This window comes from Triturus cristatus, chromosome 3_2 (assembly GCF_964204655.1).
Source record: "Triturus cristatus chromosome 3_2, aTriCri1.1, whole genome shotgun sequence".
Taxonomy (NCBI): domain Eukaryota; kingdom Metazoa; phylum Chordata; class Amphibia; order Caudata; family Salamandridae; genus Triturus; species Triturus cristatus.
The window spans coordinates 948,385,593-948,402,144 of NC_140584.1; positions in this window are offsets into that span (position 1 = coordinate 948,385,593).

Below are 16,552 nucleotides of genomic sequence, written 5' to 3' on the forward strand. Positions count from 1 at the left end.
TCTGCACACTAAAGGAGGCCAATAAATTGACTTTGTTTTAAATTCAAGCCACAGTGCAATATGGAAAGACCTTATCAACAACCATCCCCATGTCACTATCTCAACTAAAATCACATATGGCCTCAAACTCATTATCTCACCCATATCCAATTTCAAAGCAGTGGTCACAGTTTCCATCTACTGGATTGGCAACATTCTAATACAAGTTCCTGATTACAACCTTATATTCTTTAAACTACACTTATCTACCTTATTGAACCACTTAATTAACAGTCAGAGACAAACCCCATCTGTGAACCCACTCTTTAACCCATCTCTCACCCGCTCAGATATTTATCCCTGCCACAACCCTGTTATACCACCCACACCAGATAATCTGCCATCACCCATATCCTCATATTCCTAACCCTCTTACATATTTGAATCTTATATTTCCATAACCTCCAACTTCCACTCAAATCTCATCAACCACACCTCATACCTTAGGCTTCACTCCAATAACATGCTTTACTACTCAAATCCCAACCCACTTTGATCATGCCATATTCACCCTATGTCACACACATTACCAATGCTATGAATGCCAATCCCCACTACCCCATATACTTCAGTCAAGAACCACCAGTATAGATCACGCTCACCTTCCCCCAACTTTCCCACATACATTACAATTAGGAATCACCAACATTCACCTCCATCACCCTTCTCCAATGCCTAATGCATCAAACACGAGACCAGAACACCCAGAACAACCGTCCATTCTATATCCTAACCCTAATCTGAGTAATCCCTTTTGCCCCTCCCATACTACACATACCCCACCCCTATTGCATAATATGAAATGCTACTTAAAATGACCACCCTGGCCCTCAAACCTGGATAGATGCCACTCCATGTTGCATAACTTAAACGTACCCACAACAGGTACATCTGTGTGTAGTCATCACATCTGCTACACTGACCTTTTCTCCCTACTACTTCCTAAGTGGGGCCTCATGGGTCTAGCCTCACTACAATCCCCCTATCTCATCACAACTTCTACCTCTTCTACTCAAAATAAGAAATAAGCTAGACTACCTGGAAAAAGAAATACCATCCATATCCAACAACCTGGATTCATACAGATGCATGTCACAACACAAGTAATCTAATCAAAACATTACTGAACCCAAACAGAACCGTCAATGCCTCCAAACAACCCAGTTGTACAGCATCTTTTATGTAACCATATCACTTGACCAAAAAGGGCCATTAATAACCTCACACAGGGTGACACACTCTCTAGTCCATGCTTACGAGCCATACTGCACTAAACTCTCCCTACAGAACACAAACAACATACAGGTGATTATGAGACCAAATATTCATGAATGGTGACAATCTGTGAACACACTTTATAACTACAACATCAAAGTATCTACCGTCTCTGATCGCATCTCAATATTCAACATAAAATATGTACTATACAATTACAGATCTGTAGCTAAATACTGCCCAGAGATAGCTGACTCTATGCTGTATCAGGGAAATGGCATATTGCTTAATGAAACCTGGCTAAATTAACCTACCCTCCCCAACGATCGATTTATTGGGCCCTCTCAACTACTCCATCAAAAGACCAGACAGGAATGGGAAATCTGGGGGTAGCAATGTGGTCATACACCAAAACACAATGCAACTCAATTGTTTCAATGTCGAAGAATACCCCAGCTTTGAATGTCTAGGGGTGGAACTTCCCATGGCAAATTGTAAGATAACCAAATTCCACTTAATATACCACACTCGGGTTGAAAACCAGCTCTTTTACCAAACATATAATCAATATCAGCTAGCAATCACTTCTTCCCTCCAACAATATTTTTCTAGAGGATTTTAATCTACACTGCAGTGAAACTAGCAATACTTAAGCTGCTCATCTCAAAGAATTATGGAGCAATAATCAGTTTTGCACTGGCCCAACTCACATCAAGGGTGTCACCCTAGAAGTTCTCACAGGCAAGGAGGGACTGATCACCATGGTGGACTCTATAATACTGTTTGATTGATCTGACTACAGTGTGATCTTTTTACACATCTGTTCAGAAAACGTAACAGCCAGAGGTAACGCATACAAGTCAAAATGCTAAACTAGAGACTCTAAATGATCAATTCATCAAGACTCTCAAAAAAAGCAACGCCTTTGACCAACTGTCTCTCTTCACATGGTTGAAGACATGACTTTACAACCATGTCAGACATACATCAAGAAGTAGCACCTTTGAAACTCAAAAGGCAAACACTCTAACTCTCCTGGTCTTGGTACAACAAGGAACTAAATGAAAAGACAAAACAGCTTAGAATTGCAGAGAGACGATGGAGACAAGACCCCACAGCTCAACATCTATCTCTACTACGATACGAAAGAAACAGACACAAGAAACATATGTTTAAAGTAAAAGCTACCTTCATCAAGTTCCAATTAAATGCAGCAAAGACCCAACCTAACAAGCTCTTCAATATCATTAAGCAACAAATTCCCCCAATACAGAACCAGACTTTGACTGCTCAACAGAAAGATATGAGTAATTTGATAACTTCTTCACTGACAAGATCGAGAACATAGAATTTCCACTGCCTAATACCTCTGGATAAACATCTGGACCAATCCCCACACCTGAACTCCATCCACAATGGTCGAATCAACTCAGTCGACAGCATGCAGATACAACTGATCCCCAAAAACAATGCCTTATGGTTCGAATTCAGAGCTCTAAAAGAGGGGGAACTCAGAATTGTATCCATCATGAGCCCTGCTACACTTATCACATATCCTTTTTCAGCAGACTTAATCAAGACATCTCTTCAACCCCCCTCTGGGCCACAATAATCAACACTTCTCTCTCACAAGGTGTTGTCGCAGACAGACTGAAAATGGGACAAGTCACACCCCTTTGCAAGAAAAATAGAGTTGATACCGAAGATCAGAACAATTTTTGCCATGTGCTCAATCTCGCTTTCATGGCCAAAGTCCTTGATAAAATGTGTTCTATCACAACTATACCAATACATTGTGGATTACAACCTTCTTGTTTACTATCAGTTGGGATTCAGAGTTGGCTGCAGCAGAGAAACGTCGATCTTCAACTTCATGGATGTTGCTCTCGCAATATTGGACAAAGTAAAATCCTGTCTGATTATGCTTCTCTATCTCTTCTTGGCCCTTGATACTATCAATCACAACATTAAACACCCTAAAATCATGACTGGGTCTGGGTGGTGTAGTCCCAAAAATGTTCTCCTTGTGTTTCAGTAATCAGATCCAACAAATCAAACAAAGGACTCCCTATCAAATCCTACCCCTGTTAACCAAGGAGTTCCACATGGCTCTATTCTAGCTCTGACTCTTTTCAATCTCTACATGGAATCTTTAACCAAAATCTTCCGCCAGGCCAATATATCATACCATTTTACGCAGATGGCACATAGTACTACTCTAGACTCCTGCACTCTAAAACCCATTGACTCTACTAAATCTCTCAGAACCTCCCTTGACAAACCTATAAATATGATCACCCACATTAACTCCCCCACCAAAACCACACTGTACCAGGCTACTTTGGAAAATTGAAGCCTTTAATCCTCCTGCCTGACTTCCAAAATGTGGTTCAAACACTTGTACTCTCCAGACTAGACTACGGTAATGCGGTGCTTACCTGTATACCAACATTTCAACTAGCTCCACTGAGAGCTATGCTCAGTTTGGTCGCTAGACTAGTAACTGGAGTGAGTCGCTAAGACCACATCACCCCCTTTCTGATCATAATGAAGTGGCTACCTTTCAAAGCATGCTGGATCCTAAAAATAGCATGTATCAGACACAAAGTGCTACACAATGGATCCCTAATGCTGATTTTTGTTGTCATAGGCAAACACGGATCATGCATGTGCGCCATACCATAGGCCTGTCTTTATGATTGCTGCCTTGTTGAACCAGAAGGGGCACCCAGAGAGCTACCCTCATTGTGGTGAAAGGCAACTGCCTTTACAAGGAGTTAAGCAGCAGGAGCGTGGTGTTGGGAGCATACCGTGTATTAGTAGGCGTGAACAGGTCCTGTTTAAACTGTGTCACTGAAGTGCGGCCTACAGGCTCACTCATTCAAAGTTCTTCTGCTGTGTGCTTAATTCACCCCTTGGCCTACATTGGATTGATGTGGAGTGCTGCTCAGTGCATGAGTGGTGTATTTACACGGGGTATACATTTATCTGGGAAGGGTACAATACAGGCATAATGCAGTGCTGTTATGTGCGTGCATGTGCTGTAAGAATGTGCCTGTGAGTGGTACAGTACACGAAGGGTGTAACACTGTGCAGTGCGTGCATGTTGAATGAATGTGCTGGGTGTATGTGTGCCTCTAAGTGGTACAGTACATGAAGGATACCATGCTATGTAGTGCTAGTATGTGAAATGCATGGACTGAGTGTATCTATGCCTGTGAATGATACAATACATGGCAGACTATGGGTTCCATTTTAGGAGACCTAGGCCTGCATGGTAAAACATGGAGAGGTGGTACAGGAATCTCCCCAGACAGATTTTGTGTATTGCTGCATTCCTGTAAAATGGGTGGGACACCCTGGAGAGGGAAGAGTCAAGCTTCCCCTGTGCAGGTGCTCTATGATTCATAGAGAGGTCACAAGGAAGGGGCCTGGGCACATCCCAGGAATGAGATGGGGTTGATATGAGAATCATAAACAGGAGAGCTGAGGCCCTGGACTAATCTTTTGATACACATATCACTGTTACTGAGATACAGGAGTGAACTCTAGTCACTCCCATAGCCTGTGTTGTGGTGCTATCAGCTTTGGAGTTGTTCCTGCTGTGACAGGCTGCTTTCAAGAGGAAGAGAGGACAGAGGAGTGTGCACTTAGCTTGAGACACCACAAATTGTCAATTGTCAATCAGCCAGTCAGGCTGTGCGAGGAGGAGAAGCTCTGCAAATATTCTGCCTGTGACCAGGACTTGGGCCATGGTCTCCTAGTCTCTCTGCTGGGTGATGAAACCCATGGGACAATATTACCCAAACTTGGATAGCTAGGGAGGGATCCAAGATATCAAAACAGGGAAGATGCATTTACCCACTCGAAGCCACCAGCAGGTCAAGTTTTATCTTACTGGCAAATCAATGAGATCTTGAGTTAGTGTGAACCTCTCTAAGGACAGGAAGCCACTTTATGAACTACTGTGAAACCGTTGTTTGTGAGTTGTGCCCTTATCTATTATGGAGATCAGATAGGAAGTCCCTGCTTATCGACGTCTGTGTCAGAAAAAGCAATGTGCACACAGAAGAGTTCATTAAATCCAAGCGTGGGATCACATTGCTAAGGTCATGCCATCAGGAGATATTACATGAACAGAAAACAAGCCAAGTGTGTTCCCTGCCCCTCAGTCAGTGGGACTGGAATACATTTTTGTTTAAAAAGTTTTATTAGCAAATATCCAGTACTAATATCCATAGGCATTAACAAATCAATCATATATTACTCTAAGTAAAAGAATCAAATTATAGATTTGTGTATATATAAACATACGACAGAATGCAATAATTATAACGTACCACAATTCAAAGAAAAAAGACTATAACCGCATGTTGGATGTTTAAAGGGATGTTGTCATAAAAATTATGTTTGTAATAAAAAGGGAGAAGAAAGTAAGAAAATAATAGGGTAAAGAGAAGAAAGATGTAAGAAACACAAGAAAAGAAAGAAATTGTAAAGAGAACCAATCAAAAAGCTGTATTAACAATAATATAGGTGCATTATTGACAATTACAATACTGGAGTAACCATTTCTGTGTTAAAAGCCCAAAAATGATACAATTGATAATCAAGTACATTATTTTGAGTAGCTGATAGAAATGTTGTGAAAGAGCTCCAAATTGTCATCCTGTTGTTATATAACGGCAATGGAAGGAGAGTAGTTGTATCTAATCTATGGTTATAACATATACTGTTCCTCCCTCCTTTAGAAATAATCTTACCAATATCCTTCCAGTTTTAAGTAATCTCTTGGAATGCCAAGGCTAACAATAAGCCTAGTTACTACTTTACCTTTTTCTGGTAACACATTTCAGGATGAATTCAAACCTCCTAAAATATTTTGTAAATTTAAAAGGACATCTGTCTTTATTATAATATTAATGGCGTTCTAATGTTTGCACCAAAATATTCTAAGTAATTGACATTTATAAATCAGATGTAAAAATCTGCTTTGGAATTTAAACATGGCCAGCACTTATTATCAATATGAGGATTTGTTTTATGTATTAAATATGTATTAAACAATCTATTATAAATATAAAACAGAGATTGTGCTGTCTTTGGGACTCTAAAAATCCCAAATTAATCTTTAACCAAATCTTTTCCCACAACTGAACAGACCAGGGGGTATATTCACAAGAACGTGTGATAACTACCGCAAGAGTAGCGTAACGCAACTTTCAATATCGCGGCCCATCACGGGAAAATAACCCCGTGACAACGTGGGATTCACAACAAGGGGGTACCATGCGATAGTCAGCAGATAACGCGCCAAATGTCCACGTCAAAATCAAAGCCACGCAGCATAAATGAGATACTCAAACGCAAAAACCAGTCACAGGCCTGAAAATACCACGCGTCTGGCAGAACTTTACCCTATAAAAACCACAAGAAAAGACACCAAAAACAATCCAAAGTGTGTAGCAACATGGATGCACCCTGACACAGCGCAGGGGCCAACCCGAACCCCACAACCACCACAGACTACCAGCAAGGAACAACGGGGTCGGGGAAGACCAAGGAGAAGAGGGAGAGGAAGACGGGGTGTAGACCGCAGGAAAACTAGACCAGCGCCACGGAGGTGGCCGAACACTACCAGCAACTGACTCACTAGCAGACCACCTGGATTGCAGTCGGAGTGCCCAGGAGGCCAATCCAGGAGGCCAATAGGCACCGGCATGATGTGACCACCTAAACCAGGCACAAACCGCTGCCAACAGGAAGGCAGCAACGGCGACAGGAGGTGGCAGTCCAGTGCCACCGGAGGAGCTGGAGAAAACCCAGGCCACAGTCATCAGTGTGGAGACGGTGCAAGGAGTAGGGAGTACGGACACATCTCGAGAGGACCTGACCCAACATCAACAGGGAATGGGGGGACGGGGGGAGTGGGCACAATGGCATACAGGCACAACGAGGTGTAGCACACTGCACACCCACAATCACCAAGGTCCATGTGCCTGATCCCCTTGGCACACTGCAGCACACACACATAGCACGAACAGTACACCCACATTGACAACAACGAGGAACAACGTGCATAGCCGACACTGCAGAACCGAGGACACAACTGGCACCGCACATGCACAGAAACATGCCTACTACATCTGATGGAGCCGGAAACTGTGAAATGGAAATGTACGCGTACGACATCGCATCTGTCATGTAGACCAAATGTACACTGTACCGCAGAAGAATCCAGCACCCCCCAAACAGTCACAATGTACATTGCCATACAGTCAGCATGCAAACCTGCACAATGCGCCAACATATATGTCAACACAAAGTCAATATGCACCTCCCCTTCGCATCGCAGAGGGGCACACAACACCTGCAGCAGAGCACAGAATACAACACATCAGTGATGCCTGAGAGGACCACCACACCGTCGACACCGACCCCCTACAACAGCACATGGATATCCCATGCAACCCCCCACCAGGACCCCGACAGCCATGCTACTCAGAGGAGAACACCCAGCCTGCAACAGACCACACAGCAGGAAGCACCCGCAAGCACAGCTGGCTCACAACACTTCACCCACCCACACATCACACCACAATGCCATGTTCCTGCACACCAAAAGTAGGTGGCCCAACAGGTGTGGGTGGGGGCTGAGCCCATTGAATGTGAACCAGGACATATACGTAGGTGTCCATCATCCTTCAGGGGCCACCAACACCTCACTAAGGAGACCCACACTGCCATTGAGACACATGCAGTTGCACATTCACAGTACAGAACCATGGGCAGGGGCACTCAAATTCCAGTCACACACCCATTTTGGCTCTACGTACGACGGCCCTGGCCACTCCCCTTATGAATTGAGTGGGGGACGACAAAGCTACATGTCCAAGCTCCAAACCACTGCCTGCGGTGACACGTCTGCATCCGATGTACACAGCACAATGTAATGGCGTCGGGCCCAGGCCCTCATGCATAAAATAAGACCACAGGGACACACACAGATACCATGTTGAACTGGCTATGGGCACATGCGCCCGGCCCCTTTATTGGCAGGGCCACATGTACAGTGACGCCTGTGCTGGATGTGTGTGGGGTGGGTGTAAGCCATTCGGCACGGAATGCCTGGTGCTGGCAACCACTTGAACATTAGACACCAGTGCAACGGAAACAGAGAACACATGCATAAAAGAGTTAACTGCTGAGCAACATGGAGGAAGCCAGAGAAAGTCCAGAGGACAACCAACATGCAAACAAGAGTGTCCGTGAGTTGCAGTGCACTGGGGATGGGACACTAGAGATGAGCGCGCCCATGTGAAGAAAAAGTCTCGGATCGTGTCCCTCAGACAGACACCTGCTGCAGATGCAGTGGGGTGTGTCTAGGCTATCTGGTTTTAGGTTTAAACCTATAATAACTGATAAAACCCCACCAAAAGGAAAATAGCCATCACCGGTGTAAACATATAAACACTGAAAAAACACCTTTACAGCCACAAACTAAGTGCCATTCAAACAAAGGAAAAGATGAGTGAAAGCGTAATTTTTATTTCGTACAGAAGGGGCCAATACTATGTAACTTTGTTATACAAGGTAGTATCAAGAAAGACTGGGTTAACATTATTCTGCTTGAGTTTTGTTGTTTAGGGATGTCAATAAAACATTGTCTCTTCTTTCTACTGCTTGTTTTTAGTTATGTGGTCTTTGGTATAAAGATGCAGTGTTTAGAAGCATGTTTTAGGTCTTAATTAGTTATTTTATAAACTGTAGAGAATCAGGAAATATCAAAATCATATTTGAAATTTTGGCTACATTTGATTTCACTGATAGGTAAAATGGCTGGTTTCATTTGAATCTTTCCTAATATGTAGCATCACATTTACCCACAGACAGAGAATCAGTGAAATCCTTTGATACATCAGCCCCCTTTTCTAGTGAGTCAGCATTGATTGTAAGTATATTGCCAAACACCCCAGTCTTTAAACATGACACCCGGTGTTTGGTAAACATGGAACACAGTGAGACTTGGAATGCTGCTGAAAGAAGTTCCTACCAAGTTCAATAAAGATTGGAGTGATATTGTTTGTATTTGCAGTAATTCAGCTATGTATATTAAAAAGTTGTATAATGGCCTGTCAAAATCAATACCTGAGCTGAAGTGATTCCATGTAAGAGATCCTTGTCACTTGCTAGATGGTTTGCTGAAAGCATCTTTACAATCTTTAGAGTTAATGAAGAATGCTATTGACTTTATAGTCCATTCTGGTGCAGTAAAAATTTATTTGGTCCTCATATACTCTGTGCAAACACTATCTATACACATGCACTATCAGTGCAGATAGCAAGCAATAATTCAAAACACTGTTTTTGTTGTTTTTAATGGCGCGAAAATGTGTAACCACTGATAACCACTGTTTTTTTAAAGTATTGAAAAAACTGAAAAAACCCCACCAGAATTTACCAAAAATAGAAACTGAAAACAGGAAAGCCTAGGTGTTTCATACCCGCATCATCTTCCCCGTCAACGTCTCAGGGCCCCCACACTGTTTGAGGTGACATAGCTGCGCAACCTCTCCACAGCTCATAACTCAATCAGTAACGGACAATGGCCTGCGGTGCACTGAGTCACTGGCACCTGAGCCGATGATGGCATCCACGACAGGTCTGTGCAACTCCACAAGTCTGTCAGGACCACCGTTTTGGCTCTGGCAGATGGCTGTTGGAGGTGGTCCTTGTGCTGGTGGCATGTGCCTCCTGCGATGATGCCACATCCGGGCCGGTCAGGACTCGATTTGGTGTGTGAGCCCTGGTGGGACGCTGTTGGTTCCATAGGCTGCGTACAGCGCAGGGCCACAGAGAAATGGCGTTGATGACTCCAAGGCCAACGCTTCAAGGGCCATCCAATATCTAAGAAGAAGGGGTCCAGGACCTGACTAGCACAGAGTTAGTGGCCCCGGATGCACAGCGGCTGGCACAGGCACCCAGCCACGGGACGTTGACTTGCGGTGCAGTCAGATGGGCTATGCGACCTGAGCGGGTCACCATCAATGTCCGAGGTGTATGGTGCGGAGGGTATCGGGGGACAGTGGAAGATGTCCTCCAGGGCATGATGCCGAAAGGTTTGATTTTATCCGGAAGCAGCAAATGGAGGAGTGGAATGCGACAGCCTCGTTGCCACCACCAATTAGGTATCAGCTACATGAGGATAAAAACTGCCCCCTAGGCCACAGGCTCAGACGCCACCAAAGTTCGACCAGAGAGTGTCCATGATTGTCAGGGAACAGACTTAGTGGCACCGGGGCTGAGAGGGGATGCTGTCTGCGATGATGCCGGTACGCTGATACAAACTCAGCCATTGCAAAATGAAGACTCTGTGACCTACTTGACCGCAGTGTAGGCTGGAGGCAGCGGTCAGCAGTGGCCCACAGCCACGTGTCGTTGGCTGGCGCGGCACAGAGTTAGTGACACAAGGGCAGTTGTCGGTAGTGTTCGAACACCTCCATAACGATGATCTTGTTCCCTCCGGACTGCAACGCGTCATCCTCTTATGCCTCTCCGTGCGTGTGATGACATGTATTCTGCCTTTTGAATGACTGATGTTCAGTTCCAAATGTGTGATCTACCTGACTGTGGTGTAGGCCTGAGGCAGCGTACAGCACGGCCCATTCACTGAGTGTCGCCGGCATAGGTTGGATGACCCCACCTGCCTGCGTAGTTCAGGTTCAGTGGCACCACGTGTCGCCGGCTGGAGTGGAACAGGGTTAGTGGCACCACGTGTCGCCGGCTGGCATTGAACAAGGTTAGTGGCACCACATGTCGCCGGCTGGCGTTGAACAGGGTTAGTGGCACCACGTGTCACAAGGAGCCCATATGGAACTATGCCTCACTGATCGAAGGGAGTCTGGTGCTGTTTCCGGTGGCCCTGATTTGGGGTCACTGCCATTCATGACTCAGGACACAGTTTCACACATGGGACATACTGGGCCGAGGAGTAGGGCTGAGGTGGCAGTAGAGTACGTCAACGAAAAAGGAGTAAAGCAGGCCCGTGTCGTGGAGGCCGTGATGGTCTGAGGAGGCTGTCAAGGTCGCGGGACTTGGGCCTGGAACTTGAGGCGGAACGTGGTGGGCCCTGCTTGACACACGCCGGTGTCGGCAGGTGATCAGTGAGACCTGGCTGCGCAGGGGCGGGCCTGACGGGCTCGTGGTCCGGCAGGCGCAGAGCTTCGCCGGCAACTCCACTCTAGAGGACGGCGTTGGACTCGTGGCGGGGTGAGAGGCGCCGCCCTGGCAGAGACGTTGGGCTTTCCGGAAGAGGACCACGCCCAGGGCTACGTGCTACTTATTCACACCCCTACGCTGGCTTGGTGTACGCCGGGCCATCCCACTCCGGTCACGCTTAGGGGGGGCATAACAGGCAAGATTTCCTTGAGGTCCCCCACTGGCTGTGGTGACATGGTTGCGTCCACTGTCCACTACACTCCATACACCAGAGGTGTATGTCGCCATGGATATGGGTGTGTGCTGCATACTGCGGTCTGTCCAGCACATCTCCGCCACTCTTGGCATTGTGTACTTTTCCAATCAAGGTACTACTGCATCCTTCACACATGCCTGTTTGCCACCTCTCCCCACATTAGGATGTTGGGTGGCTGAGGTGCCATGCCGTTGACGGCTCATGTTCACGGCTTGGCCAGGTAACCATTGTGAGTTGTTCTGTCGTGTCTGGTGGGTGGGCATGTTGTTGTGCATGTTGGTTTAGATTTTGTGACGTGTGCATTGCCAGATTTGTGATTTGCATGGTTGTGGAGTTGAAGTGAGTGGGGTGTTTATTTGGAACTTGCCAAGGGGCTGTACATTTCCCTTTGTGCCATCCTGGGAACGCTGGTTGCTGATGGACTGTCGGAGGATGGAGGAATCATGCACACTGGCTGTGTATTTGAATGCAACATTGTTGGAGGTTCCACGGTGTTCTGTTGTTGCCTGCACATTGGGGTGGGGCGTGTGCTTCCTGCTGTGGTGATTGTGTGCTGTGTCACTAGGGGGCACAGGTGGGACATGTGTGCTGTGGATTGCCTCCAACACGTGCGTGCATCCTGCTATGGCATATGATCCTTGCTTGGCCTCTAGCGTAACCTGCGCATTTTGTTGGAAGTATGGGGACTGGGGTACCAGGGTGATGGTGATGTCCACAGGTGTGAGGGACTTGGATGTGGCTGGCAGTGAGACTCCTCCGACTCTGGCGGGTGTTGATTGGGGGGTGCCAGGGGCCAACAGGTGCAGCCAAGCCCGCAGCTTTGTGTGCGGTGGGATGTTGGTTGTCCACTGTGTTGGTGCCGTAGGCCTGTAAGGGGATGATGGTCGGGATGCATGGGGCGGTTGTCCCTTTCAGCCTGTGGTGGACGGTGACATTGTCAGAGGTTGGGTCTGGGCGGCTGGTACGCTTCCTGGGGTTCTGCTGTCTTTGTCTGCGCTGCCTCTGTGGTTGTCCGGGGGGGGTGTTCCGGGTGTGGGGTGGTCACGGCTTTTGGCACGGGAACGCCTACTCTGCATCTCATTAGCGATAGCTGTGGGGGGCCTTGGTGGCGCTGTTTTTGCGGCTGCCATCACGAGTAAACTAGTGCTGTGGGCTGTTAACACCAGCTTGTGAATGGGGAGGTAAATTTATCACGACTTTGGCTGCGATGAAGTGCCGTTAATTTGTCGATAGCTCCTTGTGAATATGGCTCAAGTTACTTACAGGTGCTGTTTCCATTGCTCTTCTATAATTGATTTTTCTTGAGTACTAAGATTTAAAATCAAAATTGAATAGGTGAAAGAGGCCTTTGGGCATTGTTGTGAATGGTTAAATACATTAGATAATTTATGAGACTCCATTGAAACAATATTTGGGAAATTCACCATATTCTCCAAAGCTGAATGCAGTTTAGCATGCTGAACTAAAGCACGATTAGGTAAATTATATGAAACTTGTAGTTGTGAAAAAGGCAACAATTATTCACTTTGAAACCGTTGATTTACCCACACTGTACTATATTTCCATAGTTGTCAGTAAATAGCCCTATTATTTATTTTCATATTTTTATTGTATCATATTGGGAGGTTAAAGATATTTTCTCATACCAATAAGCCAGCACTCAAAATAGGGACACAAGAGAACAAGAAAAAGCTGGGATAGGTAGCAGCAAGGATTTGGTGGTGGGGAAAAATGCATTTAAGAGTATCAGGGTTACATAGTTTACCTTTAACTAAAACAGTCCTTTGTGAGATTATTCTTGAAAGGTTTTTTTGAACTTTATTGGATAGATTTTGACTTCATATCTAGTAATGGATATGATAATTGATTAGAATCTCCTCAAATATTAGATTTTTACATTAGCAGTCCTATAAAATAGAATTAATATTGATCCAAAATAAAAGTTTGAATTGAGAAGGGCCATACATAATAAAAATTGTTACTGACAAGCCATCACCTACAGGCTCAATCAGGAGCCACCTGCTGTCTAAATATTTTTTTGCACTATTACCTTTTTAGTTAAAGATTTGTAAAATAAAATTATAACACCGTTTTTTATGGAAGGTTTCTGAAGTTAAAAACATGACCACTTAAGAGGAATACATTAAAGGGGATTAAAAAATAGTGAGAAGAAATAGGTCAGAGAATAAGAACAGCTATACAGTCAGTGTGGTTATAAAACTCTGAACATTGCTAGGAGCCAAAATCCAGCTGGCTATGACCGCATAGAAATAAAAAGGAATAGGTAAAACAATACAAACCTTGGAGAAATGAGCGCTATTAGAGAACAACAAAACTCACCTATTGACGACATATCCAGACAAAGCTGTGAAGAATAATGACAGACAAGAACATGGAGGAGTGCATATAGTAGACACACCTAAACATAAAAGAGAAAAAAAAGAAAATAATTTGAACATTTTAAAAACAGACCAATAAATAAAAAATCATGACCAAAATGGAACATGAAAGGTAATAATAATTTCTTATCAAATGTATTGAGGATAAAGTAAAAAAATAAGTGCCTATAAGTTCATTCTGAAATTTTTTAAATATATTCTTTGTTTGGCAGAATCCAAACACATAACATGTTTGTTGTTATGAGTAACTTTAGAGAGATGTGGATGAATGAGACCATAGTGAACAGTCATGTGTTTCAAGGAATGTCTTGTATCCAAAAATTGTTTCCTACCATCCACTGCACATTTTGCCATGCCTTCCGAGTTGAAAATTCTATGACCAGACTAAACAAGATTCTTCCTTTCTTTTGCCATTCAGGTGATTTTTATTAGTTCTATGTGCTCTAGAAAAAAGACAATCATTCCATGTGGGCAGACTTTTAGACTTGCTCCCAGTGTATGTCTTCTTTTAATATTCAATCTAAGATTTTTATGACCCAACAAGTCCTTGAAGGCATATCTTTATAAAAGTTATTGTGTTGTCCTCTTCTTGACCATCTAGTATACCACAAACTCTTAAATTATTCTGCCTGCTTTGGTTTTTCAGATCTTCCGCTTGTTCTTTAAGTAACTTGATTTCATTCTAGAAACTTTTACCACTAAATCCTTCACATTTCTTCTGCGTTGCTCAACCTCCTGGAGCACTTTGTACATCTGAAGCCAATTGTCATGAATTTTATGTAACTTCCCATCTCTTACATAAAAGACTTCAAGGATCTTTTTTGTTCCAATACAACATCCACTTACAGAAGAAGAGTATATTACGAAGGAGACGAGTAGTCTTTCTTATGATGCTTATTGGAAATGAAAGATATGTTTTCATTATGTAAGAAAATTGCGGTTGCAGCACCTGAAGATAATGTTCTTAGATGTTCTGTTATGTTCTATTCTTTTTTGCAAATTCCTGACACTGATTTTCGGAAAACAGGAAAAAAAGACAAAATAAAAAGGAATGTAAAGCCCATCCCCACTATCTGTTTATACATCAATACATTTGGATCATTGAATTGTATATTAAATTCTTGTACAACAGGTCAATCTCACATTTTTCTATTATTTTTTTATTAATTCAGTCAAGATCATTACACAAATACTACGCTAAAAAAAAGATACCCTGGTGAGTTACCCCAGTTACAAATACATGATTTCAAATAAATAATTGGACCTGCCATACAAAGATGGAACAACAAAGTATATGAATACAAATATAAGACCAGTATAGCAAAGAAAAATAAGAACATAAATAGGTTTAACAGTAGAAACATCTCCATTCCACAGCATCTTGACTATAGTGTCGTAAGAGATACCTTAAACATTGATCTGAGGATCCCAATTACATCCAACCCATATTCTATCAAATCTTTTAAGAGAGTGAAGACCTCTGGCCAATGTCAATTCAAACTGATATATTTGCCGAATGACCGCCCACCACTTGGCTGTCCTTGGTGGAGATGGAGAGACCCATGACCTGGGGATACAGCGCGTAGCAGAAACAATTATTATTGACAGCAACTGCCTTAAACCAAAAAATCAAACTCCATTTTATATGCCATCATGATCTCTTAGGGGTAAAATGTACTTCAAATTCGAGGGAAGGTGTTGTTAGTGGAGTCATGCCTTCCCAAAATTCCTGGAGGGCAGAAGGTCAATTTCACTTTACAAAAGCTTTTTTCCAATCATTTTGTCATCTATGCATTAAGTCCATTTGCCTCTGGGTGGCCTCATCAATACCATCTTCCATATTTCCTTGTTCCAATTCAGTTGCCACTAAGCTCCATTTCTGTGTTCCGCCCGGGTCACCTGATCAGTATTGAAGTTTCTTACATACTCCACACTCCGCTATTAATCATTTGATCATCTCCCTCTCCCATTGTTGCATCATTGGGACTGAATGTTTATCAATCTTACTACAAGAAATGTTTTTGCTACTACGAGGCCTAGTTCCACTATTTTTGCCGATATTTTCGTTTTTTTACTCTTTGGAACCAAACCCAAAAGAAGTGTAAATATTTAGATGAAAGTTCATGGCTGTTAAAGGAAAAATTTCCCAATCACAGCTTTCCAGAACGTCGCTATACCTCATCATTCCCACCACGTGGACATCCAAGTGTCTATAGCCACTTTACATTTGGGACAGGGATTGGCTTTCCTGAGGTTCATTCTATACAATAGCTGTGAGGTAGCATAGGTTCTATGTATGCACTTGTAATTAATAGTTGTGTACATCAGAAGGTTTGTGTTCTCAATCCCCCATTTCTCACAAAAAGTGGCAAAGCCCAGTAATCTGGCCTCATCTATTCTTGTGTCACCTCTACCCCCTTCAGAA